Below are 11,615 nucleotides of genomic sequence, written 5' to 3'. Positions count from 1 at the left end.
GCCACTGCACCCTACCCCTTTTTTTGGTTGTTGTTACTGTGTTACTATGCTGTTGTAACCCCTATCTGCAGGGATCCCATTCAGGGGGGAGGGGGAGAAGAATGAAGAATATGAAAAAACAATGAAAAATAAGAATTGGCCTGCTGGCAGCTAGCCTCACCAAATGAGAAGAATGCTAAGATTTGCAGCTATAGAGGGTTGAATGCAACTAGGGAAAGCTCTGTGAATCAAAGACCAAGGAGGGTTACAGCCCATTGGATGCACTCTGGGGAGTCAGGCCTACACTGAAAAAACCCTATCAGCTAGAAGTATAGAAATACTGACAAGATCCAGACTGTACCACTCCTTATAATGGTGATGTCCCTGCCTCCATCTGCTGGTAGAGTGACATAACATGTTGGTCTGGACTGGTCTAACAGGATGAAAAGGGATTATTTTTAGACAATCTTAGTGTAACCCCAAGGATTAATATATTTTAAAAAATATACATATTTTTTACCTGGGTCCGGGGGGGGGGGGGGGTCTGGGGTCTTTGGGCCATATTGGTGGCCTAGCTGCATCATTGGTGGCCAGTGCTGACTCATGCTGTGGCTCTGGTGCCAGTTTAGGGCCTTCTGGGGGAGAATTGCAGCTTCCATGGGTTGCTGCACAGCTGACCGGCTGAGAAATGAACTTTTCTGGCTGGGTGCGACTGTGGAAGCTGCTGGTCTAGGCTTGGTTCAGGGCTCTGGAGCATGCACAGGTTTCCACATATGCGTAGTAGTGCTCCGGAGCTGCCACTAGACCCAAACCGAAGCCAGAGCTTTGATTTTTAGGTCTGCCAGTGGTGGCGGCTCCACAGAAGATTGTGGCCTTTTCCCATGGCCAAGGAGGGTCCACCAGGCCTTGGTCCAGTGGTGATCAACAACTTAGGAGCCTCTAGGGGATGAGGTAAGGGGTCTGGTGACTCAAGATTTTATTAGGTTTATTTTTAAAATGTGTTTTTGGTTCTGATGGGCTGGGGTGTAAAGGGTTAATTTTTGGTACAAACTGGTGGCAGCTATGGGTTCCTGAGAACCTTTTAGGGTGAGCTAGTATAAAGAATTTTTTGGCAAAAATCATTTTGGGGGCTGAAAGTGAAGTTTTTGTTTTAGGCCAGTTCTGAGCATCACTCGGGGATGATGTTAAATATTTTTTAGAGCGGATGTTTGTGGTTTAATGGGGGTTTCAGGGGTACCTGAGGACAAAATCTAGAAACATCTTTACTTGTCGAGTAAATTGATACATGAGGTTTGATGGGTCCTAAGGATTACAGGACATTTTGAGAAAATTTTGTGATAATTTCAGTGGCAATTTTATTAAAAGTTTAATTGTCCTATTATACTCTATGTAGAAAAATAATTTCAAAATGGAGATTGAGCCTGTTCAAAAAGAGTTCCATGTGCCTAAGAAAAAAACTGAAGGTTCCACGTAAGCTGTTTGGCTGTTTCAAGTCAGATCACCAAGCTTCCCTGCGTTGCCAAGGAAATGGCTTCTCTGGATGTTGGTCAGAAGAGATTATTATTATTACTACTACTACTAGTCTTATAATTCACAAAGTACCAAAGTCAGTGTTGCCAGGTGGGCGGTTTTACCGCCCAATTGGGCGGTTTTCCGCGACCCGCCGCGGGAAATTTTTGCCCGCGGCGGGTTGCGGTTTTTTGGGCTGTTTTTTGGGCTTCAGGGCGGTTTTTTGTGCGGCTTTTTCGGCCGCGGGGGGCGGGGTTAGTGACGTTTTTGGGCGGGGTTAGTGACGTAGGAGGCGGGGCCGATGACGTAGGAGGCGGGGCCGATGACGTGGGAGGCGGGGCCGGTGACAGGGGAGGCGGGGTTTGAGTTTGGGCGGGTTTTGGGCGGTTTTTGTGCTGGATTGGGTGGGAAAAAAATTTCCCACCTGGCAACACTGACCAAAGTTCACTGCGGGTAACAGACAAAAGCTGAAAAAACATCAGGAATTACAATATTTTAAACCAAATTATACAATAATTTTCAAACAATTCACCATTACCACAAATTAATAAAATTTCTTAAAAAGAAATGTCTTAAGAGATTTCCTAAACTGAAGGTAACTACACATTCTTAAAAGACAAAGCCTAATAGGAAAAAGTAGATTGAAAAATCCTCTGCCTTTACGTGGTGAAATTGAAATTTTAGTAAAAATTGATTTCTCGTAGATCTAGAAATAAAATAATTTAGAAAAACAATATGAACACCTAAATAAGCAGGGGTTGATCCATACAATACTTGATAGGTCAAAGCTGATACCTTAAATTGAAATCTTGCCTCCAATGGTAACCAATGCAAACGGAATAACAAAAGAGTAATATGATCATACTAGTAAAAAAGGTCCGTTTCTGACGCAAATGAAACGGGCACTAGCAAGGTTTTCCTCGGAGTGTGTATGTTTGAGAGATTGTGTGTGTGTGTGTGTGTGTGTGTGTGTGAGAGAGAGAGAGAGAGAGTGAGAGAGACTGGGTGCGAGTGTGTCTGTGAGAGAGAGAGAGAGAGACTGGGTGCGAGTGTGTCTGTGAGAGAGAGAGAGAGAGAGTGAGAGAGACTGGGTGCGAGTGTGTCTGTGAGAGAGAGAGTGAGAGAGAGAGACTGGGTGCGAGTGTGTCTGTGAAAGAGAGAATGTGTGTGTGAGAATGAGAGTGTGTGCCATGGACCCCCCTCCCTCCCTCCCAGTTCCAGGGTCCTCCCTCCCTCCCTCCTTCCGAGTTCCAGGATCATCCCCTCCCTCTGAGTTCCAGGGTCATCCTCCCCCTCCCTCCCTCCGAGTTCCAGGGTCATTCCCCCCTCCGTCCCTTCGAGTTCCAGGGTCATCCCCTTCCTCCCTCACTCCGAGTTCCAGGGTCGTCCCCTCCCTCTGAGTTCCAGGGGACTGAGTTTCAGGTTCCCCCCTCCCTCCCAGTTCCAGGGTCGTCATCCCTCCCTGCCTCCCTTCCAGTTCCAGCACCCCTCCCTACGAATGTTAGAAGTCATCTTCACTTACCAAGTCGGGGTTACGGCGGCCGTCAGCAGCGATAAAAGGCGTGCAGGTTCAGCCCTTCTCTCTCTCTCAGCTCTGGTCCCGCCCTCATTTCCTGTTTCCGCAAGGGCGGGACCAGAGCTGAGAGAGAGAGAAGGGCCGAGCCTGCACGCCTTTTACCGCTGCTGCTGGCCACCGTAAACCTGAATTGGTAAGTGAAGATGACTTAAAATTCGTAGGGAGGGGGCCTGGAACTGGAAGGGAGGGACGATGACACCCTCATGCATGTGATATCACGTTCCGTTGCCTGGCAACTCTGCAGCGTTCCCTTCCAGTGATTGGTCACTGCTGTTTGTGACGAACCAGGAAGTACGTGATGTCAATTCAGGAGATGGACACAGCAGGAGCACGAACCCTTCAAAGCTTCACTTCTACGGAGTCAGCTTCAGAACGTTGGAGGTGCTTTTTATTATATAGGATTTGTCTGCTGCAAAAATAACTCTTGCTACTGCATTCTGTACTCATTGTAATTGAGACTTCAGCAACTTTGTGCAACCAATATAAAGTTACAATAGTCCAGTTTTGAAAGTATCAAAACCTGAACCAAAAATCTAAAGACAGACAAATCAAAACATTTCCGAATAATTCTTAATTTCTTTAATAACAGAAAATAGTCTCTTACCGCCTCATGAACCTGAGTTTCTAAAGATAATTGACTATCCGCCTCAATTCCCAGAATTCTGGAAGAGATATCCAGTTTTATCTGAAAATGATTACTTTGTAACATCATATCACTCAAAAGTAACAGTGGACCTGCCCATTAAAACTTTGTTTTCTTTTTATTAAGGGAAAATTAGGTTCTTACCTTGGTAATTTTCTTTCCTTTAGTCATAGCAGATGAAGCCATTACGTATGGGTTATGTCCATCAACCAGCAGGGGAGACAGAGAGCACAAAACTTTCACAGTGCCCTCTTGGCCAGCTAGCTCCACTGCCTCTTCAGTATTTGAAGCTTCCAAAGCAGTATGGCAAACCGCAATGGGAATCACAAGAGCTTTCCTCACAGCGAACGATGGCCCATCACAAGGGCATGAACTCATAAAGGAGGGAATGCACATCCTCCTGGAGGGAATAAACTCATCCTCCTTATTGTATAAGTGGAGGGGAACACACGCGCCTCCTGGAGGGAATCACACATCCTCCCAACACACTGGAGGGAATGAACTCATCCTCCTATTTATAGAACTGGAGGGGAACACATGCGCCTCCTGGAGAGAATCAACACATCCTCCAAAGAAAACATGCTGGAGGGAAAGAACACATCCTCCTGAACATGAATCCTGAAGATTGTTTTCCAACTTTCTCCCAAGGAAGGAACTTCAGGAAATTAGAACAGAACCTGAAAAACAGATTCACAGCATACAGACAATCATACAGGGAGGGCTCATGGCTTCATCTGCTATGACTAAAGGAAAGAAAATTACCAAGGTAAGAACCTAATTTTCCCTTCCTTGTCATCAAGCAGATGAAGCCATTACGTATGGGATGTAACAAAGCAATCCCTTGATAGGGTGGGAACAAGCCACACCACGCGCTAGCACTTGTGCACCAAAACGCGCATCCCTCCTGGCAGCCACATCCAGCCTGTAATGTCGGGCAAAGGAGAGCTTAGAAGCCCATGTTGCTGCACTGCATATCTCTTGAAGAGAGAGTGCTCCAGTTTCAGCCCAAGAGGAAGAAATCGCTCTAGTAGAATGTGCCTTAAAGGCTTCAGGCGGAACCCTGCCGGCCAGCAGATAAGCTGAAAAGATCATTTCTTTGAGCAAGCGGGCAATAGTGGCTTTAGATGCTGGAGACCCTCTGCGAGAACCGGATAGCAAAACAAACAGATGATCAGAAGTCCTGAAAGAGTTAGTAACTCGCAGATACTGCAGCAGAGTCCTGCGCACATCCAAAAGGTGCAGCTGCCCAAAAGATTCTGGAAACTCTTCCTCTGAAAAAGAGGGCAAGAAAATAGGCTGGTTTAAGTGAAAGGCTGAAACCACCTTAGGCATAAAGGAAGGCACGGTCCGAACCGTGACTCCGGACTCTGAAAATTGCAGAAATGGGTCTCTACAGGACAGCGCCTGGAGCTCCGACACCCGTCTCTCCGAGGTAATGGCCACCAGAAAAACGGCCTTCAGTGTTAAGTCTTTCTCCGATGCTCGCCGAAGCGGCTCAAAAGGAGATGCCTGCAGGTTTTTCAAAACTAGCCCCAGGTTCCAAGCTGGACAGGGTGCTCGCACTGGAGGTCGGAGCCGAAGCACCCCTCTAAGAAACCGTGCCACATCTGGGTGAGCAGCCAAAGACACGCCTTCCACTTTACCACGAAGGGAGGCCAACACTGCCACCTGCACCCGCAGGGAATTATAGGCCAAGCCTTTTTGTACACCTTCCTGCAAAAAGTCCAGAATCGGCGAGACAGGAGCCCGCATTGGAACAATGGCTCTGGAAGCACACCAAGACTCAAACAGGCACCAAATCCTGGCATAAGCCACGGAAGTGGACCGCTTGCGGGCTTGCAGGAGAGTGGAAATAACTTTATTGGAATAACCTTTATCCCTCAATTGCACCCTCTCAATAGCCATGCCGTAAGACCAAAGCGGCCGGCGTCCTCCATGGCTACCGGTCCCTGAGTCAACAGGTTCGGTACCAGAGGTAACGGCAGAGGAGCCTCCAGGAGCATCTGTCGGAGGTCTGCATACCAAGGTCTCCTTGGCCAATCCGGGGCGATGAGGACCACTTCTCCTTGGTGCACCCGAATCCGCAAGAGCAGGCGCCCTATCAAGGGCCATGGGGGAAACACATAAAGTAGACCCGGCGGCCAGGGTTGAGCCAAGGCATCCAACCCCGCCGAGCGAGGATCTCCCTGTCTGCTGAAGAAGCACGGGACTTTGGTATTGGCACTTGTCGCCATTAGATCCATCATGGGCTTGCCCCATTTGGCACAGATCTGCAGGAATACTTCGTCTGCCAGATTCCATTCTGATGGATCGATCTGATGCCTGCTCAGATAAGCGGCCTGCACATTGCTCTGACCTGCAATATGAGCTGCCGACAGACACTGAAGATGCAGCTCGGCCCAGTGGCAAATCAGTTCGGCCTGCGCGGCTAGTGCTCTGCACCTTGTTCCGCCTTGTCGATTTATATAGGCCACCGTTGTCGTGTTGTCCGACATCACTCTGACAGCCAATCCTTCCAGGGTCACTTGAAAGGCCAGAAGCGCCTGAAACACCGCTTTCAACTCTAGGCGGTTGATGGACCACTCCGACTCCTCGGGTGTCCATAGACCCTGGGCATGCTTCCCCTTGCAGTGTGTGCCCCAGCCCTTCAGGCTGGCATCTGTTACCACTAGGCACCAAACGGGGAGCGTCAGCGGCATTCCTCGCCACAGCATGCTGTCCGAGAGCCACCACTCCATGCTGAGACGGGCCACAGGGTGCCAAGTAAGTCTGCATTGGTAATCCTGAGAAATAGGAGACCATCTCCGGAGTAGGGAATACTGTAGAGGTCTCAGGTGCGCTCTCGCCCAAGGTACCACTTCCATCGTAGCTGTCATCGATCCCAGCAGCTGGAGAATGTCCCAAGCTCGCGGGCGGGGCATCCTCAGGAGCAGACGGACCTGATTCTGAAGCTTGCACCGCCTTAGCTCGAGTAGGAACACATATCCCGAGACTGTGTCGAACCTGGCCCCCAAAAACTCTAGAGATTGTGAAGGGGACAGGTGACTTTTGGCCATATTGACGACCCAGCCTAGAGATTGCAGTACTGAGACCACTCTGGCTGTAGCTTGTAAGCTCTCTGTTGCAGAGTCTGCTCTGATGAGCCAGTCATCTAGGTACGGGTGAACCCTGATACCTTCTCGCCTGAGAAAAGCAGCTACTACCACCATTACCTTCGAAAAGGTTCGGGGAGCTGTGGCGAGGCCAAAAGGCAAGGCCCTGAACTGGAAATGTTTTCCCAACACCGCAAACCTCAGAAACGTCTGGTGCGGGGGCCAAATCGGAATGTGCAAGTAAGCTTCTTTCAGGTCTAGAGACGTGAGAAACTCTCCTGGCTGAACCGCCGCAATGACGGAGCGCAGGGATTCCATGTGGAAATGCCGCACTCTCAAGGACTTGTTCACTTCTTTTAAGTCCAGAATAGGGCGAAAGGACCCAACTTTTCGCGGCACCACAAAGTAGATGGAGTATCGGCCGCAGCCTTGCTCGGCGGGAGGCACCGGGGTCACTGCCCCTAACTGAATCAGACCTTGTAAAGTCTCCTCCACCGCCGCCCGTTTGATGGCAGAACCGCATCGGGACTCCACAAACACGTCTCTTACTGGGGCGTTGAATTCTATTCTGTATCCATCTCTGATCAGGTCCAGAACCCACTGATCTGAGGAAATCTTGGCCCACTCCTCGACAAAGAGGGAAAGCCGTCCTCCGATGACAGGCATCGAGGAGAGGGCCGGCGCACCATCATTGAGAGGGTCGCCCCTGAACTCCTGGTCTTGAGCCACCGGCTGCAGAACGCTTGTCCGAGCGAAAGGAGTTCCTCTGCTGACCACGGGCACGAGAAGTGAACCCAGCAGAACGCCCCGGGCGGTACCTTCTAGCTTCACGGAAGCGAGGTCTGTACGAGGAGTGGACCGCCTGGCCCTTAGAGGAAGGCCTATGCCTATCTTCGGGCAAGCGCTGGGGGGTTTTGGATCACCCAGGCCTTTCACAATTTTCTCTAACTCCTCACCAAAGAGGAGAAGTCCTTGAAAAGGCAACTTCACCAACCTTTGCTTAGAGGCCATGTCTGCTGCCCAGTGTCGTAGCCACAGACGACGGCGAGCCGCCACTGCTACTGCCATTTGTTTAGCCAAAGCTCTGACAAGGTCATAAAGGGCATCAGCCAGAAAGGACAAGGCCACCTCCATCCGCGGAGCCACATCCAAGAAGGGCTCCGCTCCATCTCCGGGCTGAGCCACTGCCTGTTGCAGCCAAGCTAGGCAGGCTCTCACAGCATAACAGCTGCATGCAGACGCCCGAACAGTGAGACCTGCAATTTCAAAGGACCGTTTCAACGTTGTTTCCAGCCTACGATCTTGAACATCCTTCAGGGCAACACCTCCTTCAACAGGGAGGGTAATTCTCTTTGTCACCGCAGTGACTAGGGCATCCACTGTAGGCATTTGAAAACGACCATATGTCCCTCACGCAGAGGGTATAACTGCCCCATAGCCCTGGAAACTCTCAAAGGTCCCTCGGGGTCAGCCCACTGAGCCGAAACAAGCTCTAGGATGGAGTCATGCAAAGGGAAGGCCCGAGCAGCTTTCTTGGTACTAGCCATCCTGGGATTACCCAAGGAGGCCATGCCACTGTCAGGATCTTCAATCGAGAGGGCCTGCAGGGTATCTGAAATAAGCGCTGGCAGCTCATCACGGTGGAAAATCCTCACCGCGGAGGGATCATCCAGATCCTGTGGTAAATCCGCACCTGACTCTGGTTCCTCAGACCAAGAACGTCTGTCAGAGTTCTCCGAATCCTCACACCCCGACCACGGGGGGGAAAAAGGTGCACCACAATCTGAAGGGGAATTAACCCTTCTGCGCTTATCTTTAGGCCAAGCATCCGGGAAAAAAACCTCACTGGGCAGTCCCAGGCTAGAATCCATCGGGGGGGGGGGGGGGGGGGGGGGGGGGGCAATCAGAGGAGCCTCAGGCGACCCTTGAGGAAGGGCTCTTTTCATCATGTATGCTTTATGCAGCAAAAGCACAAAATCCGGGGAGAAAATCTCACCCTGGGCACCCAAATCCTGTCCGGTGCTAGCCACTCCTGAAATAACCTCATCTCGAGGTGCCCACCCGGCTCAGGTCTCTCCGTGTCCACGGAGGCCGCGCCATGCGGTTGTAAGCAAAATGGCGCCCGCTGCCAGCTCAGAGCGGGAAGAAACATCGCTCGCCATGCTCGGGCCGGCTCCTACGCCAATACAGCACGATTACAGAGCCCTGCTGCTGATTTGCGCTTGCCACAAGTGGAACAGCGCTTTACATTGTCCGCAACCATCGCCGAAAAAACGGCGGTAAAATCCAAAATGGCGGTTTCGCGCCAAAATCGCCCCGATCGCGGGCCCACCCCGGAGGAGTTGGAAAACACTCTTACCTCAAAGGATCTAGTGTACAACTACGATCCTGCTGAAAATCAGGTCAAAAACCTCTGTTCCAGCGTCTCTGCGTTTAAAACGCGACGCGACTTTTTTTTTTTTTTTTTAAGCTGTGAGGAAAGCAGAGGTATTGAAGACTCCGGAGGCTCAGATGAGTGGGAAAGGCAGGGAAAGGGCGAACCTATATGCCTGCATCCACTGTTGGTGGGTAAGGACAAGGAAAACAAGGTAATATGTCCACATCCACAGAGGTATGGGTAAGGCAGGGAAAGGGCTAACCTATGTGCCTTTAAAGTTAAGCTGCTATAGCCTCCAACACCCCGGTTAACAACTGGCAAGCCAGGAACCACCTCCCGGCAGATTTTTCTGGAGCTCGAACAAGCTGCAGCCACCCTGCTAAGGGGAGATAGAGAATACTGAAGAGGCAGTGGAGCTAGCTGGCCAAGAGGGCACTGTGAAAGTTTGAGTGCTCTCTATCTCCCCTGCTGGTTGATGGACATAACCCATACGTAATGGCTTCATCTGCTTGATGACAAGGAAGCTTTAGTTTATATGCAGAAACCCATGAATTGACTAAATTTAAACAACCACAAAGAGTAGATTTATGTTCTATGTTGCCAGTACTGAGAAGTAGTACCATAGTAATGTCATCTCCAGATATAAAGGATTGGATCTTTGAGTTCTCTAGACTTTTTGTTAATGGTTGCATCAAGATATTAAATAGCGTAGGGGTCAATGGGGAGCCCTGATGGGCCCCACAAGTAGCTCTCCAGGGCTCCATCATTTTCCCATGCATTTTCACTATATATGATCTATCTAGAAAACCTCTGATTCAATACAAAACAGGATCAGAGATACCAAAAAAATCCAACAGACGTAGCAAAAGAGTATGATCCACCAAATGAAAAGCACTACTTAAATCAAACTGCACTATAAGTGAAGTCTGTCCTAAATTTAACATCTTCTGAGCTGTAGTAAGTAGTGAAATATGGATGATTTCCATGCTAAAACCCTTCTGAAAGCCAGAGTGTGACTGGTGCAATATTTGAAATTTCTTCAAATAATTAACCAATTGTTCTGTGACCTAATCCTCCATCGGTGGCGTCAATAGAGGAATTGATGCCACCGATCTATAATTAGACAGTTCCTGCACATCTCCCTTTGGGTCTTTCAAAATAGGAGTAAGCACCAACTCAGACTTTGGTACCGGAAAACAACCAGCCTGAAGTAAATTAAGCCAATAAACTCAGAAACAGTAAACTAGGTGATCTTAACAAATAAGCAGAACATATATCCAATGAACAATGTGAACTAGCATATTTCTTCCAGAGTCTTAAGGTTTCATTTGGTGTAATAAACTTAAAAACATCCCAAACTCTGCTAGAATTTTAGAGGGGTCAATAAAAAACGATATTCATAAATATCCCCCTTACCACAAAATGAATTTTTAATTTTATCTACTTTGGCCTTAAAATAAAGTGCTAACGTAGATGCAGAAAGGGGCATCATAATTCTCCATACCGTCTGTAACGGATGTAAGCAAATGTACAAGGTTGAAAAGTTTGGAAGAATTTAATTGATATGGTCAAATTGGTTTTGAGAAATAATTGCTTTTAGTTGCGATCAGAGACTGTTTATATTCCCCAATCTTTTATTGCCAATGTATCTTATTTTCCAATGTAGAATTTCGCTTTTCCAACCTCCTACATTCCTTTTTAAACAAAAGTAATTCCTTAGTAAACCATTTATCAGATTTTCTAACAATCTTACTCTTCACTTTCAAAGGGGCCATCCCATCGAGCATTCTTGGAAAATTGTCCCCAGTCCTCAATCCATACCTTACTTTTAACATCATCATACAACACATTTCAGAGAGGACAGAAGTGTGTTTATGAGCTGTGTGTGAAAGGGTTTTAACATAGTAAACTGTTTTAGACTGGTGCTGAGTGAATGAGCAGCATCTGTTCTGAAATCAGTGATAGTTGTGTGTGACACTTTTAGAGAAAGTGAGAGATCTTAGGTTTAGTGGTTTTCTTCCCAAATGAGCATACTGAAAGGGTGCAAAAGCTGCTGTGAATTTGTCTGATTTAAAACACATGCAAGTGATTCTGGTTGCGAGTGTGATTTAGGTTGAGTTTATTTTATTCAGATTCTGTGGTAAAGGAAGGGTGGAATCTGATTAAAAGCCTTTAACCTAGGAGGCTATAGGTGAGAGTGTGTGCTGAATCTGATTTGGAGTGAGAAGCCAAATACAGTTAATTGGTGCTCTTCAACAGAACAGGGAATTGTGATAAGATTAGACCTGGAAGACAGGGACACGATTTATTTTTATTATAGTTATTGATGTCCCTTCATAGTATATGTCACAGTGAAGGAATGTGCTAATAAAAAGAATAGGGAGTTAAGGTTTTCCTTTATTGAGTTCTTAAAGCATAAGTTAGTAGTTGGGCCCCACC

Source organism: Microcaecilia unicolor, chromosome 1 (genome assembly GCF_901765095.1).
Source record: "Microcaecilia unicolor chromosome 1, aMicUni1.1, whole genome shotgun sequence".
NCBI lineage: Eukaryota > Metazoa > Chordata > Amphibia > Gymnophiona > Siphonopidae > Microcaecilia > Microcaecilia unicolor.
The sequence above is the reverse complement of the archived record's forward strand: the minus strand, read 5'-3'. Positions refer to the sequence as shown.